The sequence below is a fragment of the Notechis scutatus genome, chromosome 1 (genome assembly GCF_049901735.1).
Source record: "Notechis scutatus isolate UNSWTSFEM ecotype Mainland chromosome 1, rNotScu1.2, whole genome shotgun sequence".
NCBI classification, from domain to species: Eukaryota; Metazoa; Chordata; class Lepidosauria; order Squamata; family Elapidae; genus Notechis; species Notechis scutatus.
In genome coordinates, this window is record NC_142009.1 from 53,538,688 (window position 1) to 53,564,437 (window position 25,750).

Below are 25,750 nucleotides of genomic sequence, written 5' to 3' on the forward strand. Positions count from 1 at the left end.
ATGGGATCCACTCTTTTTTTTGTCTGGCTCAGTGCTGTGAGTGAGCAGCACACTTTAAAGTTTCAGAGAAGTTTAAACAGGTTCAGAGAAGTTTAATAAAGGTGATCATAGGATGAGAATCTAAGATTTTTGAAGACAGATTGAAGAAGGTGGGTGTGATTTCCTTAAGAAAAGGGGGGGGGATATAATAACCCTATTCATATACCTGAAAGGATGCCATGTGGAACGAAGATCAAGACTGTTCTTTCTCTTAGTGGATTTAATTAAATAGTAACTGATTTAAGATATAGAGGGGCAGGTTCCCATTAAGTGTTGTAAACACATTCCTAGGTGGCTCTACTGTTATTGATATCTGCTGCCTTCTCTTAACCTTTAATCGTGTTTTTTAGAATTTTCTCAGTAATTATTTTTAATATATTACTGTTTTATAGTTTCATTGTTAATTTTTTTTGTGTGTGAGATGGGTAGCTATATCAATCAATCAATGAATGAATCAATGAATGAAGGAAGGAAGGAAGGAAGGAAGGAAGGAAGGAAGGAAGGAAGGAAGGAAGGAAGGAAGGAAGGAAGGAAGGAATCAATACTAGTTTGACAGTGGAACCAATGAAATGAAAGTGGGGCTCTCATCTGCTTGATGTGTTCATGCAGAGAGCCATCTGTCAGATATGGTTTAATTTGGATTCCAGCACCAGGCAAGGATTTGGACTTAATAGCCTTAATGTGTTTTTTTTTAAACTCTGTAATTCTAAGTTCCAAATTCATCACTGTCAGTCAATATTTTTATATATCTTATTCTAACTATTACTTGGAACTAAATTGCATTGATTTCAATATGATTTTGTTATAATACGATAATGTCAAGTTTGGATTGGCCTCATGTTTCCTAATCCCTTTTATATTATGCACAAAGATAGATAAAATACATATCAATAAGCTTTCTTTACTTTATATCATAATTTGTATGTGATTTATTTTTAAGAGATCAAATCATTAACATTTGTAATATATGCTCTTGCTTATAAGAATATTATCAAGTTACTGAATGTAAACTTTGCAAGTGATACAGGAATTATTTCTTGATTTTTAAAAATAAAAATATAAAATGTACAAGCGTTTTTCCATGTAATTATTTATCTGAAGTTATTAAAAGAATATATTTGCAAAAGTATTAATAACCTTATTTTGTATAATAATCTGATTTAGGGTGATTACTAAGCTTAAATTATATGTATCATAGAATTATGGATTTGATACAAGAATGCAGTTACTTTTTAAGGGCGTGTTCTTCCTTAATTCTGCAGTATATATTCTTGATATTACTATTAGCAAAATGTACCATGGAGTTTAAAGGGAAAATCCAGGCTTTTCAAATTATGCTGTCCTATGCTTCCCTAAAATGATAGAGTGATACTTTGTCATACATGAAACTAATTATTTTATTGAGGTTAGCCACAGCTATAACCTACTCACACAACATCTCCTGAGCTGTTTTAACAAGCCAGGAGGGCATGGATCTAAAGAGCAGTTGGCTGAACCAGTCCCAAGATCCTTGGCCACTTTTCAAGTTCAAGGAGTTCAAATTGTTCATGTCAACTCCATTCAGCTACATCTTTATTGGTCCTCCCTTTTCCTTTATACATTTCTTTTGTGCTTCATTGCCTATTATTAAATCACCTCAATATATTTCTTTAATACTTTCATCCATTTCGGAACTCAGTCCATATATACTGTATGTAGTAAGTACCCTTTATAACTCTTTTTTTTTACTACACAAACTGAAATATTCCATTCAATTTTTTATTTCTCCCGTCAAATATTCATTTTTAATATAAGCAGGCAGAAATGTTCATGCACTGTACATATATTTTCACTTCTTTCAATAAGCATTCCTTCAAACAGACCAAATTATTATTCACTACCTTTTAGCACTTGTTCATCTTAAAATCTGCCTGTCCATTTCCTGCCATAAGCAATCAGAACAGAAATTCATCTATGTGCTCAAGTTGTCATTTATTTATGTATAATTTGCAATTGTTCACTGTTTTCCTGCCTGAGCAGGGGGTTGAATTAGAAGACCTCCAAGATCCCTTCCAACTCTTGTTATTCTATTCTATTCATTGCTTTTATCAGAATGTCATGACATCACCCAGTATAGCAAACTTGGCCTCTTTAGCACTTGCATGCACTGTTGTGATCCACATGCAAAAGCAATGGGGTTTACATCATGTCACCATGAGATCACTTTCATCATTCTGTCTCTCCATATTCTTCCTGCAGAACTTAACTTAACCTTGGTGTTCGATGTTTTCCATCATATCATTTATATGTAACATTACATACCAATAAAATGGATTCTCAATCAACAACATGGCATCGTGAATACAAAAGTACACATCCCTTTTTTCCCCTCCTGATTCATGCAGTCTTCTTACCTTCCCAGTTACAATCTTCCATATGTGATGATCATTACCAAGTGGGCTATATAGATACTGACCTCTGAACTTGGCAATTTAGCGCAAACCTTTCATCACCATTGGAAAATCGCCCAAATTGGCTTTGGTCAATTGAAACTTTCACACAACCTTTTTAGTGAGATGGGACATCAGCCTTAGTTGTACCCAAGCTGCAGGCATTACTTTATTGATTGATTGATTTGATTTGATTTGTCAAAAGCTTATAAGATAATAGGTATAAGTATAAACATAGTTCTAGGTTTTCTAGGTCTAGAATTTCAAGTCTGGTGGCATAAGGTATTCTGCAACGAGTAGAGGAGTGGAGAACTCTTCTTGTGAAATATTTCTGGACTTTCTCAACTGTGTTAATATCAGATACGTAATGTGGGTTCCAGACTGATGAGCTTATTCGAGTATTGCTCTAGCAAATGTTTTGTATGCTCTAGTTAGTAGTGTAATATTACCAGAGAAAAAGCTACGTAAGATTAGGTTAACAACTCTTAATGCCTTTTTGGCTATGTAGTTACAGTGGGCTCTAGCACTTAGATCATTTGAGATGAGTACTCCAAGATCCCTGACAGAGTTTGGATCATCAACAAGGTCTTGATTATTCAGCCTGTATTTTATTTTCTGATTATTTTTGCCAATATGTAAGACAGAGTATTTATTTGTTGAGATTTGAAGTTGCCATTTGTTTGACCATTCTGATACATAGTTGAGGTCTTTTTGAAGGGTAGCAGTATTGTCTGTGGTGTTGAATAGCTTTACATCATCAGCGAAGAGAGCACAGTTTCTCTTAATATGATCACAGAGGTCATTTATGTAGAGTATGAAGAGAGTTGGTCCTAGAACACTGCCTTGGGGGACACCACTGTTGACAGGTACAGAATTTGATAGGACGCTCCCAATTTTAACCATTTGTTGTCTGTGTGACAGGAATGCTTCTATCCAGTTATGCAGTTGTCCAGAGATACCATAAGATTTTAGTTTTAGGAGTAGTTTGTCGTGCACCACTGAATCAAAGACTTTACAGAAGTCTATGTAGATTGCATCTATTGCTTTGCCCTGATCGAGTTGTGTAGTCCATATGTTTTTGCAGTGTAAGAGTTGCAGATTACAGGATAGTTTTTTTCTGAAACCAAATTGTTTATTAGAGAATAGGTTGCTTGTCTCTAAGTGGAGGATAATGGATTGGTTAATAATTGAATCTATGACTTTACAGGTGACGCAGCATAAAGAGATTGGTCTGTAATTTTCAACTAGGCTGGGCTCTCCCTTTTTGAAGATGGAAATGACCGTGGCTTGTGACCATAGTTTTGGCAAGGAGCTGGTCCTGACAGATTTTTCAAAGATTATGCTTAGAGGTTTGGCTATGGCAGTGGATAGCTTTTTTAAGAAGTAGGCACATATTCCGTCCGGTCCAATTGATAGAGATGGTTTTAGATTGCATAGTGCTTTTTTCCCCTCCCTGATAAAGGGAAGGAGAATATCAGTTCTGAGACATTGAGGCCAAGTACACTGTAAGTGCCATAAAACCCCAGTTTTATTTCAGATATGCTCTCATTATTCTATGGAAATGGGAATCCCAAGACTATCTTGCAAGGCACCTTATTGTTGGCTCATATCTTCCCGACTAGCGTGCTAAGGATTTGATATGTTTTCCAACCTTTGTCCATTTTTAAGATATAACTTTGAATGATTAACTTTTCCTAACATTGTTTTGGAATCTGTGTTCCAGTAATCTAATCTTAAACTAAAGTTACCAAACATCTGACACAAGCAGGATATGTCATCATATTTGTCTTTATGCCCACCACCTGGCAGAGCCTTCACTTTAAAATCTAACATTGTCTGGCTTTTTGAGTATTTTAAATTTTGGACAATAGTAGTCATTCAAAAAAAATTGTGTTGGGCCTAAGTAAATTGTCTGCTTTTTCTCTCATCCATGGACAGACTCGACAGTTGACATTTACATTATTTCTTGATTCCAGCAATCAAGTTCAATCTAGCCTCTTCAAATCTGTGATAACTGTAGTCGGTGGATCATACGTATCTGTGGTGAAAACTGAAAACCACATTGTCATAGATTCTATATTATTGCTAGTATAAATTCTTGAAAATAAATATTTTTTGGGAAATACTAAATTGAAAAATCAGCCTTTTTGATGCTGGTAAAGTAATCCCACATGCATGTAGGCCATGCCATATATACATACATACGTGTGTGTATGTGTGTGTGTGTGTATTATACTGTAATTTTTGTCACAGATGCCACAAAAACTATATGCCACCCCATGGTTCTTTTTTTTCAAGGATCAATGCATTCCCAGTTTCTTTACTCTTCTGCAAATTTAGTCCCCAGTGACCATCCTTTAATTGTCTGTAGAAATTCTCAGTTATCCAGGTCATGGTCAAAGGTGTTTTTTCAAGGAGCCAACTGGACTTCCTTGTTTTTTTCTTTGAAGACGCTTCACTTCTCATCCAAGAAACTTCTTCAGCTCTGAAGGATGGATTCCATTTCCCACTATCTTGTCAGAACTGAGGAAGCTTCTTGGATAAAAAGTGAAGCGTCTTCAAAGAAAAAAACAAAAAAACAAGAAAGTCCAGTTGTCTCCTGGAAAAGTCCTTTTTTAATGTGCCCAAACCTTTCTTAAAAGACAGCCTACCCACCAGTGTAGTGCTGTCTTGAACAAACGCCTGTGGCTTATTTTGCTTTGTTCACTTGATTTTATCTCTGCCTGGAACCGAGATGACCATCTGCCTAGAAAAGGCAGAGGTTGCAAGGCTGGTTCTGCCCTGAGCTTCTAATGAAGGAGGAGAAGAGCGGTGTAGATATGGTCAAGGAGAAGCTCTTATCTTCTAACCTGAGGCCTATATGGCTTGGGCAAAGAGCAGAAGTGAGACCCTCCTTTTCCGCTTTTCATCGCCATTGGGAAAAGAAGAAGGTTGACGGCCACCCTGCAAGAGTCACTGACCGAGAACCACTCCCAGCGAGCAGGATCGCTTCTCCCTCGCAGACGCCCCTATGGCTGGCTCCGCCGCCCTTTCCCCTTCCTCAGGGCTGCCGCTGCCTCTGTTTCTGCTCGCCTGGATTTCCACTGCTCTCTTCTTCGGGATCGCGGCCTGGCGTTGGCAGCGGAGCCGTCTAAGCAGCCGCCCGCGGCTAAAACTGGTGGGGACGGTGGCTGCTCTCTTCATCTACCCGGTCAAATCCTGCCGGGGGGTGGCTGTGAAGCGAGCCGAGATGACCTCGCTGGGCCTTCGGGGCGAAAAGCTGCGGGATCGGTAAGCTGGCCCTTCGAGGCGCAGACTCCATTTTCAAAGGGCCGCTTCTTTGGGGCTGGAGTACACCAACCAGTGCACCTCGGAGAGATTGTCTGTGGAGATTTTCAGTCATCCAGATCAGGGGGCTCCAACCGTGGCAACTTTAAGACTTGAAGTCCACAAGTCTTAAAGTTGCCAAGGTTGGAGACCCCTGATCCAGATCATAGTTGTCCCAAAGGTGCTTTTTCAAGAGGCCGCTAGACTTTCTGTGGTTTTTTTTTTCTTTGAAGACGTTTGGCTTCTCATTCAAGAAGCTTCTTCAGCTGAAGCAAACCAGAAAAACCAGAAAGTCCAATTGCCTCTTGGAAAAGCACCTTTGGGATTGTTCTGGATTGCTTGCTTGTTTATCCAAGTTGAGGGGAACGGTGTTGTGTAATCTTTAAGCATTTGTGCGTTTGCAAATCAGTAACACCCACCCGTCCCATCCACACTTATCAAGACCTTGGTAAGGGATTGCCACTACTCCGAGGGAGGGAGGGGATCTAGTTTAAAAAACAAGACAAAATGAAGTAATGTACTGTATTAGAAAAGTTTCTCACTTGTTTGGGAATATGGCAGGTTAGCCTAACGGCAGTTTGTTTCAAACCTGTGTAATTTTAGGGGTGGACTTCAACTCCCAGATTCCCAGCCAGAATTTTGAGATATGAGTCCATCCATCTTAAAGTTGGGCAAAATAAAAATAAATAGTAAACATAGGGCAAAGAAAAGAAAATTGCAGTATTTGGAAGAAATCCTGATTGCTGTTATAAGTATCTTTACAGTACAATTCAAACCTTTCCCTCTTTTACTTTCTTGCCCCTGACTTGTGGAGGGATGCCTTACTCCTCTTCAGAAGGAATCCCCAATTGCATTGGCTAGTAGGAAATCTACTTTCTTTCAATAGGAAGAATATCTTGCTTGCCCATTATTTCTCTTAATGTTATGCTGCCTTGGTTGTTATGGAAATGCTAGCTGCAAAACCCGAGAGTGAGAATATATCTTTTATTGTGCTTTTTGTGTATAGAATTACCGTAGATTTAACGTAGCAAAAGCATTGTTTCAGGATTTTTTCCCAATCCTTTACAAACAGTGACCACTGGAAATATTTGCATTTTCTTCCTTATAGTCAAGTAATATATTTAATAAATATATTTAATATATTTAGTAATAAACCCTCTGTTTCAGAGTCTTCTTCATGATGCATTTCAGTTTGCATGCACTGGAAAGCACAGGATGGGGTGCATATGTCCTGGTTAGACTGATGTGGCTAGCTTTGAATGGAGCAGCATTTTTACCAATTGCATCTCTTTGATTTTTCCCTGGAATATTTCTCTACAGACAGCTTCTACTGTTTCCAGGTTTTTTTTAAACAGATTTTTTAGCCAAGTTTTCCCACCACAGCACATTTGGTGTTGTTTGATTCTGTTGGTGGATAGTAGACAGATAAGAAAATCAAAATCCCCCACTCCACGGATAGAAAAATCATTAATTGAGAACATGTAACAAATACAACCCAACCCAACTCAACCTTCCTGGGGAGAAAAAAAATGATAAAATTCCCTGAAGCCATGGTCTCTTCTCTTTTTTTTTTTTCTACTACAAGTAGTAGTGTATCATTAGCAAGATTTACAATAGATTTATTGTTTTAATTCTTTGTCTAGAGCAGTGTTACTCAACTACAGCAACTTTAATACATGTGGACTCTCTGAATTCCCCAGTCAGGTCAAGCATACCACTGAGTCTAGTTGATTTTAAAGGCTGCAGTATATTTCTGTTGCTTATTAGTTTCATATGTAGGTGTTTTTAAACAATATATGCTCTTTCTTATGTAGATTTTGGACTGTGATAAAAAAAGATGGACAAATGGTATCGGCTAAGAACATTCCTCGCATGATTCTAATTAGTGTATCCTGTGAAGATGACAATTTAATCCTGAATGCCCCAGGAATGAAGACACTGCAAATTCCTCTTGAGCTCCCACAGACAAATTCAATCTGGAATTGCAGGTATTAAAATTTTTTATTTTTTTTCTTGCTTCCTGATTGACAAGTTTTTCAATTTTATTCTGATAAAATTTTATCCTTTCCATTGATTTCATTCCATATATTTCCCCAGTCACTCAGATTTGTATGGAGCATATCAAGAAAAATGGGAGGGGGAGGGGGAAAATGGAATAACACAAAGTAAAAAATGCTGGTTGCCCAACAATCATACTGTGGGCCAGAGGTGGTATTCAGCCAGTTCTGTCAGGTTCTGAAGAACTGGTAGCGGAAATTTTGAGTAGTTTGGAGAACCAGTAAATACCACCTCTGGTTGGCCCTGTCCCCATCTATTCACTGCTTCCCGAGTCCCAGCTGATTGGCTGGGTCTTCTTTTGTTGCCCTGCACAGGGGAACAGAGCTGGAAAGCAGGTTAGTGGGGTGAGGTGGGAGAGGGAATGGAGATTTTGCAGTATATCCTTCCCCTGGAGTATGGTGGAAATGGGGATTTTACAGTATCCTTCCCCTGCCACGCCCACCAAGCCACACCACGCCCACCAAGCCATGCCCACAGAACCGGTAGTAAAAAAATTTGAATACCACCACTGCTGTGGGCCCAAGAGCCTTTTAGGCCTTCTAAATAAAAAGGCAGTCTGTGACAACTGAATTTGGAGACCGGTGGTAGTAACAATACTCCAGAGTATGGAGACTACAATATTTGGGGTGTAGGCTCTAGGAGCTTTTTTAAAAAAATCCCTCTAGAGTCTATCATTTTATTGTATTCTGCTGAATAATAGAGGTACAGTAATCCAGTATTGTGCAGTGGAAAATAAGAGTGGAAGGCAGATTCAGGAGATAAATGTAGCCCTTAAACCTAAAACCTCTTTCTTCAAAATAACTCCACACCACCCAAACTCAGAAAAGGCACCAAGTTCCACCTGCTTGCTGACATCATTTTGTCATTATTTGCTCACTGCAGCCCTCATTAATCTCTCAGTTTTTAAAAGTGCATCTTCCTGATAATATTGCGGATTCATAATTTTTAAAAAAAAACGCCAACAAGAGTACAAAAGGGAACAACTCAATATTATATTTCAATACTATACAAAATAATGCATTGTATTTTATATTGAATGTATTTTAGCAAACTATTAAAATTCTGCAATTGTTATGACTAGTAATTTACATTAATCATTAATAATTTATTAATTTCAATGAATTTTATTCCCTTTTACAATGTATTTGATAAGAGTTCTGCCCTTAACTGATCTACTTCTAAATTCCTGTAGTAAAATGTTTATGAAATGTCCTTTTGTTTTTGCTACGTTTCCAATTTGTATTTTTAATCATGCATGTTAATTTCCACATTCTCCATCTCTCTATATAAAAGCGAAATACCACTCACGCATCATCACAAAATCTTCAGAATTGTAAAGCCTACAAACTTGAATTTTGGAACGTATGTTCCTCTTGGCTCACTAAGAAATGATTTTTCGAAATAACCATCAGAGCATTAGTATTTCATATATTATTATTAACACGCTCTGATGCTAAGGAGTTCTACTCCCCCTCCCCACCTGAAAGGAAATCTTTTCCAAATGCAAAACACGAGCAGAGGAGAGGAGTTTCAGTTTCAGTTTTACTTTCACAGCACCAAGCAGCTTTAGTACAGAACAGTTGAGCTAAACCACGCCTAGGCTCCTTGCTGTCTCCTTCTTTCTCACACAGCAAATACTGCTTCAGTTTCCAAACAGCCCTCAACTCTCTCACACACTGACAGGATGCTAGCCAGATGAATACTGATGGATGCTGATAGGCAGAGGCAGAATTCCCCCCCCCCTTATTTTCCTCCCCCAAAACTAAACCTGACAACATAGCTTGGTAGCAAAGCACAGGTATCCCAATATTTGGAAGAGTTTGTGTTAGCTTATAAAGTCAACTCACCTTGTTTTCTGTTTCTTAGTGCTATTTATCTTGTATAATAGAAAGATACTCAGAGCTAAAAGGGGGGGGGGGGGGGGGGGGGGGGGGGGGGGGGGGGTAGGGGGGGGGGGGGGGGGAAAAGAGAAAAATATAAAAAGAAAAAAAATCGGTAATTATTCTATCTCTGATTTTTATTAATACTCATGAATGCTTTTTTCAGTAAATGTCTTTATGTTTTTACTGGATCATACTTTGAATGTGGCTTTCTTTCTATCCTTTTTTCCTGTTATTTTAGGCAGCTATTAAATTAAATTATTAAAATTACATTTGTGGAGCAATCTTAAATGTTCATGGATGGTTTACTAGTTAAGCTGCTTTATATACAAGCAGAATACAGAAAGATGAAGCATGGAAGAACATGAAATACTGGAACAACAATAACTGTATTGAGTGTCTAGCTTCCAAGATATTGCAGAAATGTCTCTTGTGCTCTATTAGGCGATTTGGACTCCAAACTCAAGGCAGGGACTGTGGAGATGAAGCAGCTGAATGGATCACTACTTTCCTGAACAGAGAGCATTATCGGTTGGTCCATTATGAAACAAATATGGTGACAAGAAAGCCAGGTGATGTCTTGCCTGCTTTTCTACCAAAAGATGAGGTAGGAATACAATTCCCCTCAGAAATGTATTTTAAATATTTGCATTAGTTTTAAACTCCGTAACTTTCTGTATCAAAAAATACTTCTACTTTGTTTCTCTGAAGATAAGACCCACCCCAAAAGCAAGCTCTAGCCTGACTTTTTTGGGATGGACCTAATATAAGCCCTACCCAGAAAATAAGCCCAGGGATGGATGGGCATGGTCAGCACGAGAGACGGCAGGCGCGTGGAGGCCAACTGTGTCAGGCAGCAGCCGTAGCCTGCCGGCCCCTTGAACAGCGCAAACACTGATAAAATTGAGCAGGGAGGCAGTGGGGGGAGTAGACAGGTTATCCAGAAGTGCTGCACTGCTGCCTGACTGATGTGAGGCTCACGGGAGGGTTGTGCGATGGCATTGGCAGCAGACGGAGGCAAGGCATAGAGGATGAGGGAAGCAGGTGATCCCAACACTCGTGTGGGTGCTTGTTCAGCATGGCTGCAGGCAAGCCAAGAGATGGTGGGACAGAGTGGGCAGCACGTTGGGGTCGCCTCTGCCTCTACCTGGCTCTGATGTACACTTTTGCCCAAAGGGAGAAGCCCTGTCTGCTTGCAAAGGGGGCACTTTGAAATGGAGCAAATTGCTTCGTTTCCAAGCACCCCACATGTGACCTGTTCTGTCTTCTAATTGGCTGGCTGAATTTAAAGACAGAGGCAACTCTACCAAGGCTTCCATACTAAGTTTCTTTATTGGAATCACAAGGTATCCTCAAGGTATAACTCACAGTTATGTCGAGATTCATCTTATTGTCCAAATCTTTGCATAGTCGTCTTCATAGTGTAAAAGAATAGTGATCTTTTCATCCCACAACGAAGGAGCAAGGGGGTAAGGCACCAGCACGCTGCTGGGGTTCAGGCAAGAGTAAAAGAACCTCCCCCAACCCAACCAAGGGTCAATTCAGTGACCAATCAGGATTATACATGTGACCACATGACATGAACTACATTTCCCAGGATGCTTTAACTACATTTACCATGAGGCATTCCCTTAAGGGGACAGCTCCCAATTCTAACTTAACTATTTCAATTCCCATTACCTATATACTGTCTGCACAGCACATGACCAAACACACTTCGCTTGGATGGAGAAATGACAGAGACTGAAAGCTTCTTGGGTTTGCAAAGGAGACTGTTTGAAATGGAGTGATTAGCTCCGTTTCAAAGCATCCCCTTTACAAGCAGACAAAGCTTTGTCTTGCTCTGGGCGAAAAGTGATACGGCAGCTATCCCCGGCCCTGCCCTCTCCATCCCACTGTCTGCTTGCAAGCGGCCTCAATCGGGGCCAAGCTCTCTGGCATGCCCAGGCCTCCACCTGCCCTGCCAGGAAAGGAAAGAGCCCACGTGAGGCCAGTAGCAACATGGACAGCTGCTTAACAGCCAGCACGGCACCCATTCCCACCGAGAAATGTCCCGGCAGCAGCTAGGCCAGCAGGCAGGGCCAGGGCATACGGAGAGCTTGGCCCATTGCAGCCTCGGGCAAACAGATACTGGGATGGAAAGGGTAGGGCCAGCGGTAGCTCCAACTACAGTGGGCCCTCACGCTCGCTACTTCCTACACTTAAAATAAAAAACAAGACCTCCCCGAAAATAAGTCCAAGTACTTATTTTCAAGCCCTAAAAGGAAATAAAACCAAATCTTATTTTGGGGGAGACACAGTATAGTAGTGGTTGAAATGTTTCCACTCCCCCTTCTCCCCCCTCCTTCTTCTACAGTAATTCAAGGTTGCTTACATACAAGCTTCTGTGAGAGAGATTAAATTGAGATTGGATGGCTCAAAGTCATCCAATAATTTTCTGTGATTGACTTCATCCTCGATCTTCCCAGTCCTATCCTAATCCCTATATTATATGGTATGCTTAGAATTATGCTCCACTGAAATAATTATGATTTGTATTTAGCTAAATGTATTGGGATTATTACACCTCTTTCTTTATGTATTACAAAACATAAGTATAATCAGAGAAGAACTTATATCTGCAGAATTTGTACCCTCTTTGTACTAAAAAAATGTAATCAAAGAAGAGAAATGGAGCCAAGATTGTTCCTCTTCATTGTCCCTGTTTATTGAGACTTCTTAATAAATATTATATATCTTTTAACTATTTTCTACAGCATATGTAGAATAACTTGGGAATTAATTCACTGAATTATCATGCATGTTGCTAACAGAATAGATTCTTATATATTTGAGTTTTAATAAGACTTAAGTGGTTACTTAAGCACTGAATGTATAAAGTTAAGCCACAGAAATTAAATGATTCGTATTATTCTTCGTAATTGGAAGAAAATGTCTTAATATAAAATGCTTCAGTGAGATTTCATTCTAAAATTGCAAGGTCCGGAGGAAGTGATCTTATCCTCACATTATTCCATACTAAGCAACAGCCAAAATACAAGGTTTTTAAAAGATATGGTTTTGACTTATTTCATTATGATGGTAAATATGTTTTACTAATTCAGCCAGGAAGATAGTATAGCAAAGGGATTATTTTCATGATGAAGAATGATTGAAGAATTGATATGAATTGCAACATTGAAAGCAGAAAAAAACCCATTTCACTTCCTGTTGATTTTAAGCTTATAATTTTCATTTCTACTTTAAGTACACCTAGTTGATAACCATGATTAGAAAATATCTTTAGTTATTTCCCTTTGCAAGCATTTTTTAAACTTCTAATAATAAATGGGTAGTATGTTACTACTAAATAAATACGTAAATACATAAATAAATATCACCTCATGAGATTTAATGAAGCAACACTTCATGTGTGTTGCAAACTATGATTTATGATTTAGCAATTTATGTGAAACCTATCAGTTAGGATATCAGTGTTCAACAGTGTTCATAATTAAATATATAATGGCTTAGTGCAATCTATGAATGTTCACAATTAAAATATGAAGTAGATATGTCATGTTTTAATTAAAAGCATTTTATGAAATTAAAGTGTAGTTTTATCAAATTGCAGTAAGTTCTTTGGAATGAAATGGTCACAACTGAAGGTTGCATTTTGTTCTGTCAACCAATGGTGGCACTTTGAGACAAATCCGAATCTTTATGATTATAAATTGTAGACGTTTTTTGTATTTATTTTTAAAGGTTGCCTAAGCTGAAGGCAGTCCACTCTTGCTGATTTCTGAAGCTTCCTTGGATGATCTAAATACAAGGTTAGAAAAGAAAGCTTCAATAACTATCTTCCGGCCAAACATTGTTATTAAAGGCTGTAGTCCTTACGAAGAAGTAAGTATTATTATTATTTTATTCTATTTATTTGTATCGAGTCTCTATAATTTTTATAAACAAAGCGGTGAACATATCCAACACACTTCCTCCTCCTATTTTATTGACAACAACAGCTCTGTAATATGGATTGTGTTGAGAGAAAATGACTGGCCCAAAGTCACCCACTGGCTTTCATGGCTAAGGCAGGATTTGAACTCACAGTCTCCGGCTTTCAAGCCCAGTGTAATAACTACTAGCTCAAACTTGTTCTTACAGGTCTATCTTAACTAGGTGTTTGCATTGCTATTTTTCCCCATCTGAGTTCTAATTTATGTTATTGCAGATATGCCTCAAAAGAGTTTTATTGAGCTGTTAAACTTAATAGGTTTTTAAATATGATCTTGTTGAGTATACTGGACTATAAAGAAAACCATGCAGAAATGTTGCTCTTTAACTGACATATGTTATTGGAAAATAGTCAAATAATGCAATTACAAAATATCGAATGGGACTCAATTTCTTTGCTATAGGATTCTTGGGTTGACATATTAATTGGAACTGTTAAGTTGAAAGGAAAAATGTCATGTCCAAGGTAAGAGATTTGAATGATGGTATTTTGATCTCATGTTCCCACACAAAACAAATAATTTCATTTTTAAAGACATTCCTATTATTAAATGAAATTAAAATGTACCACCATATGTCTGTAGGTGCATTTTCACAGCAGTGGATCCAGATACTGGGATCATGGGTGAAAAGGAAGTCCTAAAAGCCCTGAAAAGGTAGCAGATAATGTTTATGAATGCTCCTTCTTATAAATGTTTGGATGTCTCTGTACCAGTTCACAATGTTACTCAGCATGAAGTAGTAATTTACAAACAGAAACCAGCACCACATATATGATAAGGAATGTTCTTGCTGTTTTAACATCTTCAAATACTTTAGCACTTTAAGCTCTCTTTCCAATAAATCTTTTGTAGCTCACACATACAATGTTAGGCAGACAGATCCACATGGTATACATTTAAATCAGTCAATTTGTCAAGATCCAAGTTTTCATAAGTAAATTAAATTAGTTTCTTCAAAGCAATTCCCGATTTATTATAATTTGAAATACTTTATTCTATTAATTAACTGAAACCACTGGAAGTTTTTTCTTCATTTCCTTTACTACCGTAGTTCCTTGTCTTCTTCTCTTGCTGATTTTGAAGCAGGGGCTTCTGCATCTATTAGACTTATAATTCTGAGCAGGCAATTAAAGCTCCAATTTTTCTAATAATTTATGCAAAACTGTAAATCCAGTTTTACTTAGAGAAACTAAGTAACTGCTTCCTCTGTGCAATGTTTCTAGCTTAATTCCATTTTATATGGCTGTGACACTAATGCCTCTATAAACCAGGGGTCACCAACCTTTTGGACCTCAGGGACCACCAAAGTCATAATTTTAAATCTCAAGGACCAGAGACCCTGGGAAAATCCCCAAAAAAATGCAGGAAAATTCCCCACCCCATTTTCCTACCGATGGATCATTCTTTATTTGGGATCGCAGAATATCATCTCCAGCTCCATTCTGAGGGGGAGAGACAGAGAGAGACTTTTGGCTTCATGCAAGGAAAGCAGAAGTCTTTCTTTCTCTTCCCCCAAACTCCGCCAGAAATGAGTCTTTGTGAGACTTGTTACACTGGCGCAGCTTCTTGGAGCAGGATGCCTTGCAGGGTCCCAAAGACTCATTTCTGGCAGAGTTTGGGGGAGAGAAAGAAAGACTTTTGCTGCTTTCCTTACATGCAGCCAAAACCAGAAAAAAGAAGTGGCCAGGCGAGGCACGTGGGACAAGTTCCCCACCTCTGCCCTTCCCCCCCCCCCCCCTCACTACCTTGTGTTGTTCACAATGCAAGCAATGCAAGCCTTGTTTTCCCACGGGCCATGTGGGCGGCACAGCCTTGTGTTCCCACGCAGCCTAGACTAATTGCTTTGGGGGTGATATTTTTCTGAGGACCACCCAAAATTTTTCGTGGACCACCAGTGGTCCCTGGCCCACTGGTTGGCGACCAATGCTATAAACCATGACAGAATACGTTGCTTGAAAACATTCCATTCTAATAGACAATTGTGCTATCATAATCACTGTTGATAAATATCCATTATCTCCAATGCTGCAAAATTGAAGTTCACTATTCATCTATATCCCGGAATGTATAGGATCTATTTTATTCCAAAATAATTTCTGATTCTGTTTTTCCATTTCTTTACTTTATTTTCAGTTATCGCAAGTGTAATCCTTCTGAAGAACATGACTATAAGTCTAATCCTCCTTTTGGATGGCTATATGGAGTTGAGGAAACGGGAATATTTGAAGTAGGGGATCCTGTGTACAAGATAATCTCATGATGGGAGGCACCTGTGCAGTGGAGTGTAATTTCTCTGTATGTTGATCATGTACTCATTTTTTAAGATCATTTTTTCCTTCCTTCTTAATTGGGTACTTATCCATTGTAGGCAGTTGCATGTAGTCATTAAGGGCCATCACCAGTTTGTTGGCAAATCATCACTGTCGTCATGACTGAGAATCTACCTCAACACATCATCATCACAATTCAAACATTCAGTTATGTTCCTTTACTGCTTCAAGCAAAATTTGAATGAAGGGCAAACTGCATGAATAACAAATAAGAGTTAGAACATTTTTCAGTCAGTATTCTTAATGAAATACAGGTATGTCTGTGCCTTACTGATTGAAGAATATTGAGGTTGGGATAGTGAAAATAAAATATTCCATATTAGAATACAGTGCTATTTTTAAAAACATGGATGAAATGGATGTATATCTATTTCTGGGATATTCTTGGGTTTATTTATTTCCCAAAAATGCTAAATATAAGGATATAATTAAAAATATGTGGCATTTTATTGTACCGATAGTCCTCGAGTTACAAAGGTAATGGAGCCTGCCCATTCCATTCATAATGTGAGGAATCGTGGGAGTGAATCTCGTACCTTGAACAGGATCACTCCCTCTTTTCACCCACACATTCGCTAATCGAGTGTGAAGCTCATTGAAGTATTTCAGGGAGGTGAAGGCCATGGGGGCCTACTGATGGAACAGGCAATCTGCCTAAGACCACCCAAGATCTCCCCAATCCTCTGAAATACCTAATTCTCCCCAAATTGCTTCCCTCTCCCAACCTGCCATGCTGAGTCACTTACCTTATGAAGATCTAGCAAGCAGTCTCCTCTCTAGCCTCTCAGCTGCGCATGTCCCTCTGTAGTTCTGTTCGGGCCTCTGCAGGCCTCGTCTGGCAGGTTGTTGGCCAAAATGGAGCTTCTGAGAGGCAAATCTGGTCCTCCGACTCTCAGTTCGGCCCTCCATAGGCCTCACCAAATCAATTGCAGGCCAAAATGGAGTCTCTGCCTCCCAGAAGCTCCATCTTGGCTTGCAATGGACTGAGGGAGACTCACAGAGGGCAGAATGGAACTTCTGAGGGGCAGATCCACCCCTTAGAAGCTCCATTTGGCCAACAACATGCAGGACAAACGTTGCAGAGCCTCTGCATTTGTTCATAAGGGCAAACAACGGTCAAGATTTGTTGTTTCGGGCTTTGTTCATAAATGCTAGAGGGCACTTATCGCGTAAGTTCGAATGTTTGCTAAGGGAATGCTTGTAACCCAGGGATTACCTGTGTAGCCAAGACAAATGAAAATCCTCTTCAGCATTCTTGCATCGCTTATTGCTAAATGACTAATGACTGACCGTTTGTAAAAACAAGCCTACAGATTTTGAGCAGTCTAAAATTAACATCTGTAAATTTGAAAAGCAAACTCTTTACTGGAGGAATTTCCATACATCTGAAATGATTTATGTCTGCTTTTTTAAAATCTCTAAAACCTGGCATTTTAACAGGTATGTGCAGACTTTTTATACCCACTGTACTTCTATGTTAGCATGATTAAACTTGTAGTTATCCCTGTAAGCCACCTTGAGTCGCCATGTGCGAATAGGTGGCAATATAAATTTTCTAATAAATATGGGAATTTTACAAACAGTGCTATTAGATCAAGCTTTATTGGATTTCATTTTTAAAGGTATATTTTGTTCCAGAAAGATTAAAAAAACCTAAAGCTAGTCATTGAACAATAATAAATTAACTGGTTAATTTCTGTAAATTAACTACTAATTGATTAAAAATGTGGCCATGGAGATATTTCACATTTACAAAATCCTTCAGCAATGCTTCATGCAAAGACATTTTATATTTCAGAAGTGAAGAGAATCTTTATGGATGCAATAAATAAATAAATAAATTCTAGGCACTTTTACTGTGGGTAACTCAAGCTCATGTTTGTTAAACATTTGTCCATTAAGAAATGTACAAGATTTTGCTACCTCCCAAAATGTGAAGCCCTCAGAGTTGGTCCTGTGTGCTTTCCTAAAGGTATCAGTGTTAGGATGAAATGCATCTAACTCAAACATTGTAGCATCAGTTGGGAAGCTGCCTTTGGTGCTTGAATCAAGAAAGATGTCTTAACTTCCTTCTAAATGGATCTTGTAAAGACAGTTCTGGTGAGAATTCAGCAGTCACAGAACAAGGGCAGATTTCTAGCAACCAGTACCAAAAACCTTTAGATGAACGCTATCCTTCACAGAAAAAGAAAAATAGAAAAAAAATTGATTTCTGATTTTCTTTGATGCAGATATAAGTAAAAATATTTAATTTATGACTTATTAATTTATGTAAAATTTTAGTTTTAGTTTGTTAAAAACGTATTGACAATTGCAGATAAAATTCATTTATACAGAGTGGTAATATTGCCACCTTGTGGTGAATTATGTAAATAAGCATCTTTAACATATTGAAATACAGCATTCTAATGTTCAATTAATAGAAATGGAATAGAAGTGAATGAATAGAAATATAAGCAAGCACAGGAGCACTGGGCTGGGTGGGAAGGAAGATGGGAGGTGCTGCTGATGCATTTTGTTAAATTGTTTTTGTATTGTGGTCCATAACCATGTGGAAACATAGTACACCTCAATATCTTAATTGCTGACAGGAGGTTTAGTTGCATTAATTCTTTAAGAAGCTTTAAGAATAAGAAACCATTTACAAATATTATGTTATTGTGCAAGCATGGATACTTCTGGTGATCTATATGTCCATATCATGAGCAGTTGTAGGCAAACCTGCCTTTTGGTATAACTACTTCTTACTTGTTCAAGAGTCTCCGTGGAAGTGCAGTTAAAGCCAGGCACCTGGTTTTCATGTGCCCTGCAGGCTTTGGGTGCTTGAGATGTCCTCGTGACTTTATAGGCACTCCCTTCCTCCAGATGTTGCTGTGGTTGATCATATTTCTGCAGAATAGTCCTTTACAACTTCAGGTACATGCTGACAAGTATTGACCCAAATAATATTGACCCCAGATAGAAAAGAACCATTGGAAATTCTAAAAAGTGAAATGACATTTTTAAAACCACGGTGATGCCAAAAACGGTGTGAATCTATGTGATACTGCATCAGAAAGTAAGATTACAGTTCTTTGCATGCTTACTTAAATGTATAAGTTTTCCACATCTGTGGCTGAAGTTTCTGCAGTAACCATTCTTCTCTGAGAATTGCTAGACGTGATTTTGTTTAGCTTGCAATTTGATTACTTCTTGGTCTTAGCTGGTTAGCAGCAGGACAAAATGTGTTATAATCGAGCCTGCAAAGTGAAGTAGTAGCCTTGGTAGATTGGACATTATTTGGTTGAGGGTTTGGACACAGTAAAAGGGCAGTTAGAATGCTAATGTTTCCCAGAAAGTATCTATACCAGATGAACTCAGGAAGGAATCTTATTCTTCGGAAGTAGCAGAATACTCGTTTAGGATGACATCTGTTTCAGAGTTTATGTTGGATTGTTCCTGCTTGTGGTCTAACTGAGGGCAGGATTCTCCAAAGTGGTCAGTACCAACCACCAAGGGTTGATGTAGCTATTTATTGTCATCATTGGTATTCATGGTACTATTAGTTAAAGAAATATTTATTAAATTATTTTCATGTAGGAAATATTTGAGGGTTAAAGAACAATCTGAAACTTTATGAAGGGAGTCTATGCACTGAAGAATTTTGATGACTTCTGATCTAGGCTGGACAAGGAATAATGGATGGAAACTGAACAAGGAGAGATTTAACCGGGAAATAAGGAGAAACTTTCTGACAGAACAATCAACCAATGGAACAGGTTGCCCTCGGAAGTTGTGGGAGCTTCATCACTTGCGACTTTCAAGAAGAGATTGGACTGCCAGTTGTCAGAAATGGTGTAGGGTCCCTTCCAACTCTGATGATCTGTTATCTGTAACATTTGTGGTTTGACTGCTATGCATTACATGGAGCTATTGTAGATTGTGAAATCACTAAAATTCAGCACTTACAAAATTTCACTTAATATTTAATATATTTTAACTGTCAAGATATTTATCTGTGGAGGACTAGGAAGACTGCATGTGCATTCAAAGAAACCCAAATAGATGGCAAAAGCTGTATTGGTTCTTGTGTGACCTTGAAAAGCTTACTCGTGTCTTCTATCAAATCAATAGTGTTGATGTATTGTGTTCAATATTGTTGATGTATTATTTCTCTAAGATACTCAGGGCCTTTCCTCAGTACTCAGTTCCATCCTTGAGTCAGTAATGGAACCATTCTGGTACTCTAATTTTGACTGTCCCAGTTCCAATCTTTCTGCTTTTTTTTTTTTTTAGTGTCTGCTGCAAGTCACTGCACTGTTCTGATTTGTAAGTGTACTATTATTCCTTATAGATGAGGTGATGTATTTTCTCTTCTGCCTTTGTTGCCATCCCTTTTCAGCATGTCATCATCAAGGGGGGAAACACCTGTCAGTCAAGTTCTGGGGCAGGAATGGCAAAGGATGGTTGGCTTGCCCTTTTCCCCATGTTTCATTTGGGCGTCTCTGAAATGTCAATAAGGTGACGAAGAAATCACATGGGAAGAACCTAAGGGAGAAATAGTTAGGAATGGAGGGAAGCAGACTTGCCATAATTATGCAGCTAGCTGGATACTGTCAAACTTAATCAGAAAATAAGTCTCTTGTTTGAAAGAGAGAGAGCTGGAACATGATAAAAACTGACAAGTGTAAAAGAAACTGGCAAATAGACACATACACACCTTATTATTTTCCGAACTTTGCAATGAGTACAAGCAGGACTGCTGCATCTAAAGAAAAACACACATTTCAGAGTTCTTGTAAAGCAGAAAAGTACAAAAACGCCCCTTGATTTACTCAAATAGAACAGCAGCACTCTAATTATGTTCAAATGTTGTTAAAAGGAATAGTACTTATACGGCCAATGTTCTGCAACTAAAAAGTGGGACCTTGCGGCCTTCTCCCTTACCTTTTAGAACTTGTAAGAGAAGCCGGTTTTGAAAATTGGGCATAGATATTGTGGGCGGATCTGAAAGAAGCTAAAGAAGCTGAATCCTAACAAAGAAGGTTGTGAGAGAAATTGTTGTGTCAAAGCTGGGAAGCTACCAGAACGGAGGGGGGTGAGCTTTAAAATACGATTTTCTTATGTTGAGCTGACAGCAGCACATTATGTCTTCAGGGTATGAAGAATCTTTATTGCTTGGAGATGCATTATTTTGGAGATGAAGTCAATTGACCTGTTATGGGATGGAATCAAAGGTATTAGATAGCACAGCCATGTTGGACAACCACTAGATGGCAGCAAAGAGATATAGAAAGCTATACTGTAATATTTTGCTGCTATCTAGTGACTGCTGGTTGTTGTTGGTTTTTTTTTTGCCATCTGCCCATCCTTTTTGGAAGAGCTAATTTGGTGTATAGATTGTCCTTCCTTTCCAATTGCCTTGTTTAGCAACTATTCACCTTTATTCAAGTTTAGAAGAATAGGAAAAGTGAACGTTCCAGTTGTGCTTTCTCACTTCCAAACTTTCCCATGAGACTCTCGATTGCGTATGTCTCATCCTAGCATGGGACTTTCAAGTGTGTGTTCTCATTGTGAAGTAATCTCCTGTTGAGCTGGTTTTTTCTGAATATATTATATTTGCTTGAATGTTTTTGTCAATAAATTGCTACGATTGGGGTGGCATTTTCGAGATTTCCTGTGTTCTAACTGTCATCCCTTCGCCCCACGCTGTGATCCATGGTCATGTGACTTGCTTAATGATTGAATGAAAGTGACATAAGTTCATTGTGATCATACTATTTTATGCTTGGCAAGACATAAGTTCATTGTGATCATACTAGTGATGAAGTTGCCGGTCCCAATTGTGGTTGTTAAGGGAGGGCTACCTGGTTAAAGGTGTTGGATTAGAAACCATGAGTCCATGAGTTTTAATCCTGTCTTAAGCATGAACTGGGTGACTTTGAGCCAGTTGCCCCCTCTCTCTCTCAGCCTAGGAAAGCAGTGGCAATTTTCACTTCAGAAAAAGGTTGCCAAGAAAACAATATGGACTTGTTTCTGTAATAATCCAGACATCAGGATTAACTTGAAGGACCATATCAACAACAACAAATAAATGTTTGTTTATAATCTAAGCAAATGCTTGTTCTGATTATGGATAACAGAACTTTTGCTTGAATAACCAACTTGTAGGCTTGTTTCATTGTAAAGTTCAGGGGCTGCTGCTATGCCTGAAGCTGCTTTTGCTGGATTTACTTACAATTTATTACTTACAACATTGCCAAGTGATGAACAGCATTCTTAGCAGAGTGGAATATCAATAGCCCTTTTAATAGGAAAGTAAACAAGTTCCCACCTCTGATTAAAAATAACTATGTAGGCATCAATTTATTACATGTCCATATTTCTCTACAGTAGGGCTTAAGAATCAGCAAATCTTATCAATTAATTCAGTAAACGTTTGTGTATGTTTTAAGATCTACGTTTCTTCTGGTGGTTTAATCTAATAAGCAATGTAAAAGAATATATTAAATATAATAGTTGTAACAGCAAGTGGTAGCTTTGTTTATTCCACTGCAAGTTAATTTACTCTTCTTTTCACCAACTCAAGAAGGCAATGGTATCAGAGATTTGGTAATATACAGGTCTATTTAGTTTTATTAGTTACTTAATCAACATTTTTAAAATCCTGTTAAGCTACTAATAACTCTTTGACTGCTTGACAAGTCTAATGATAACACAGAAGATCCCACAAGCTCCCTTCCTGTCATCTGTTCTCTAACATTAGAGCATCCATCCTCATTTTGTGTAATAAAGTTTGAGGATCTTAACAGAGCAGAGTCAATGTCTAGGTTTTTACAGAGCCTTTAAGCCATTATAAATATAACCAAGAGTAAACTTTTCAGGGGGGCACCATAAATTTGGGTGGAGGAAAGTCTTCCATAATCATCCCAATACCTCTTCTGGCAAATGCAGAGTGCTTTCTATGCCTGTGTGGGAAGAGTATAGCACGACAGGATAGTAAATCTCAGCTGGGTAAATGGTTAAAAGAAAATAATTCTTCTACCACTCTCTTTCCAAGATGTCCAAATAGCAAAAAATATTTCTACCCCTACAACCTCATCACTTATTTGACAACAGTGTTGTTGCCATGAAAATAAATTAAAATTTAGCCAAGATATTTTAAGAGCATTTTTAATGTTTTCTGCTCTAATTCTAGCCACCCAGGAGAGTCAAATGAGACACTACTTTTAAAAAGAATTTGATTTTAGCTTAGCATGTTATATGAATCTAGCCATTTTTATGTATAATTCTTGGTATATGGTTTAGTATATTTGTAAATTCAGGCAGATGTGACATACACAAAAATACTGTAGTTAAACAAACTATTGATACTTTTCTCAGTCTCAATGATGTTTACTAGCTCTAATCTGTTTGGATCAATGTAGAACCAACTTGAAATCTGTGAACTCAGTTTTTTTTATTATTTTCCATTTGATATTTAAAGCAATATTGAGCCGGTTGATTATTTTTTAAAAAGTGTGCATGGAACAGTCATGTGAATTTACAGTATTGTGGAACACACACCTGTAAGTGCTCGATTGCTTGGAGAATGTTAACATATAGATTCTGTATAAATTATTTCAGAACATAATTTGGCTTCGTTTTAATTTTATAATAGAATACTTTATATTTTGATGTTACACAAGTTGTATTGTATTAGAATTTCTTAGTACAGTATGAAAATGCAAAGTTGATTTTCAAGACAGCTGAAAGTAATTGGAAAAGGCTACAGAAAGGACTAACTTATTTACTGTGCCAAAGGGCTACAAGTTATATCTTAATCCATTCAGAAATATGCGGTATATATTTTGATAGTTTATGTTTACATATTCAGAATATATTTATTTTGAAATCAGTATCATTGAAGGCATTATCCGTTAGATGAAACAGCTGCATTTCCAATATGTATCTTAGTGCAGTAATTGGTCACCTGCATTACACGACACTCGCAGTTCCTCTTCCAGTCATAATAGTTAAATATTAAGCATATTTCCCTATCCTTTTGAATTGGGAAACATACGGGAAGTGTCAGGGGTGGGCTTCAAAAATTTTTAGCAACAGATTCTCTGCCTGGTTGCTGGATGGCCATGGTGGGCATGGCCTAGTCGGCCACCTTCATCACCAGGAGAGGGCCATTTTTGTCCTCCCCGGGCTCCAGAGGCTTTCCTTGAACCTCCGGGAGGGCGAAAACGGCCTCCCAGGGCTCCGGAGGCTCTCTGGAAGCTGGAAACAGGCCCATTTCTGGTTTTCCCAAACTTCCGGGAGGCCTGTTTTTCACCCTCCCCGAGCCTCCGTGCGCGCCCTGCACTTACCTGCATCCAAAATGGGCCGCATGGGGACTCCTTGGAGGGGCGGGGCAGGGTGGGCAAGGCCAGCCAGGAGTGGGATTTGGGGATTCTCCAAACTGCACAGAATCATAGCTAGGGGCTCTCACGAACCCCCAGCAGCCCGCCCCTGGGAAGTGTAGTTTAAATCCTCAAATAAGCACCTCATTATTTTTTTTTAAAAAATGTAAAAACACATTTAAAAAAAAAGAAAGCCATGTATTTCTAACCATGGTTCCAACACTTTTGCAGCCCTTAGCCTCCTAAACTATGAACCTCATGGCTCTCCAAAGTGTGCGCCGACTCTTATCCAATGGCAATTAAGTGTTTGAAAAGTGTAAGATAGGAAAGACATTTTGTAGCATCATTCAAAATCTAGCTGCAAAATGTCCAATCTGATAACTATATGTGAAGTTGCTTTTCCTTTGTGCCCTTAACTTTAGATGTTGCATACACTCACAATTTGTGAGACGGGATAAGAAAATTGGAGCATCATTCAATCCCTTCCTTTCTTGCATCTTGCACTGGTATCTCATTTGAAATGTTAGATTGAATAAAACTGTCATATTAGCCTCTGAACTCATGCTCTGAGAGCTTCCTATGACAGCCTCTGGGATCTTCTTTCTTGCCTTGAGCTCTGGTTAGCATCATTTAAGAAGGCTTTTGGTAAACAACAGACTAATTGATCGTTTAGTTTTCACATAGCTACCGCCATGCTATACTCACATCTGTGTACCATTTCTGTCATCCTTATGCCATAACACTGGAGAAATGATGGCTGTTTCTTGCAGATTCTTCTGTGGGCTCGGTTGCCAAGACCAAAGCTGTAATGGTTTGTTATTATGACCTTTTGTTATTCCATTAGTGCTCAATTGCTTGGGGAAAAAAAAGTGGTGTGCGCATACTTTAGGAAAGTTTTCACCCTTTCCACTGACCTGACATCACAGTTTATATTACAAAATGTATTAATGACAAAGTCGTGTTTTCATGTCAGGAGGACCAACTTTAACAGCTATAATCTGCCCTTAGTCATCATAAATATAAATGTATTGGTAAAACAGATCTTGTTAATGTAGCCAAGATAAATGCTAGGCTATATTTCAAACCAAGTGAAGCACACAGCGTTTGGGTCTGTATGCTTATGTGTTTGTGTGTGAGAGAATGTTTGAGTCAGCTGAAGCACATTGTTGTCAGAAGGCTGTTAATATGACCTCCCTCCTCTTCACCCTGTATTGCTTGTTTTTCTTTTCCTTTTCCTGGAACAGTAATTACCTCCTTTATAGTTGTTAAAGAAGAATACAGATATGTTGTAATGCAGTTAGGGTTTTCACTGGATCACTAGTTCTAGCCCAAAGTGCAGAACATTCA

The 25,750-nt window shown here is 38.4% G+C and overlaps 1 pseudogene across 1 annotated transcript; it reads left to right on the top strand.

The window, feature by feature from the left end:
* Window positions 1-5,263: 5,263 nt before the first annotated feature.
* Window positions 5,264-18,467, top strand: LOC113421844 (mitochondrial amidoxime reducing component 2-like; annotated as a pseudogene). Its single transcript, XR_015749356.1, has 6 exons — window positions 5,264-5,738; window positions 7,589-7,762; window positions 10,157-10,319; window positions 13,457-13,597; window positions 14,110-14,171; window positions 15,841-18,467. The product of XR_015749356.1 is annotated as a mitochondrial amidoxime reducing component 2-like (transcript).
* The last annotated feature ends 7,283 nt before the right edge of the window (window positions 18,468-25,750 follow it).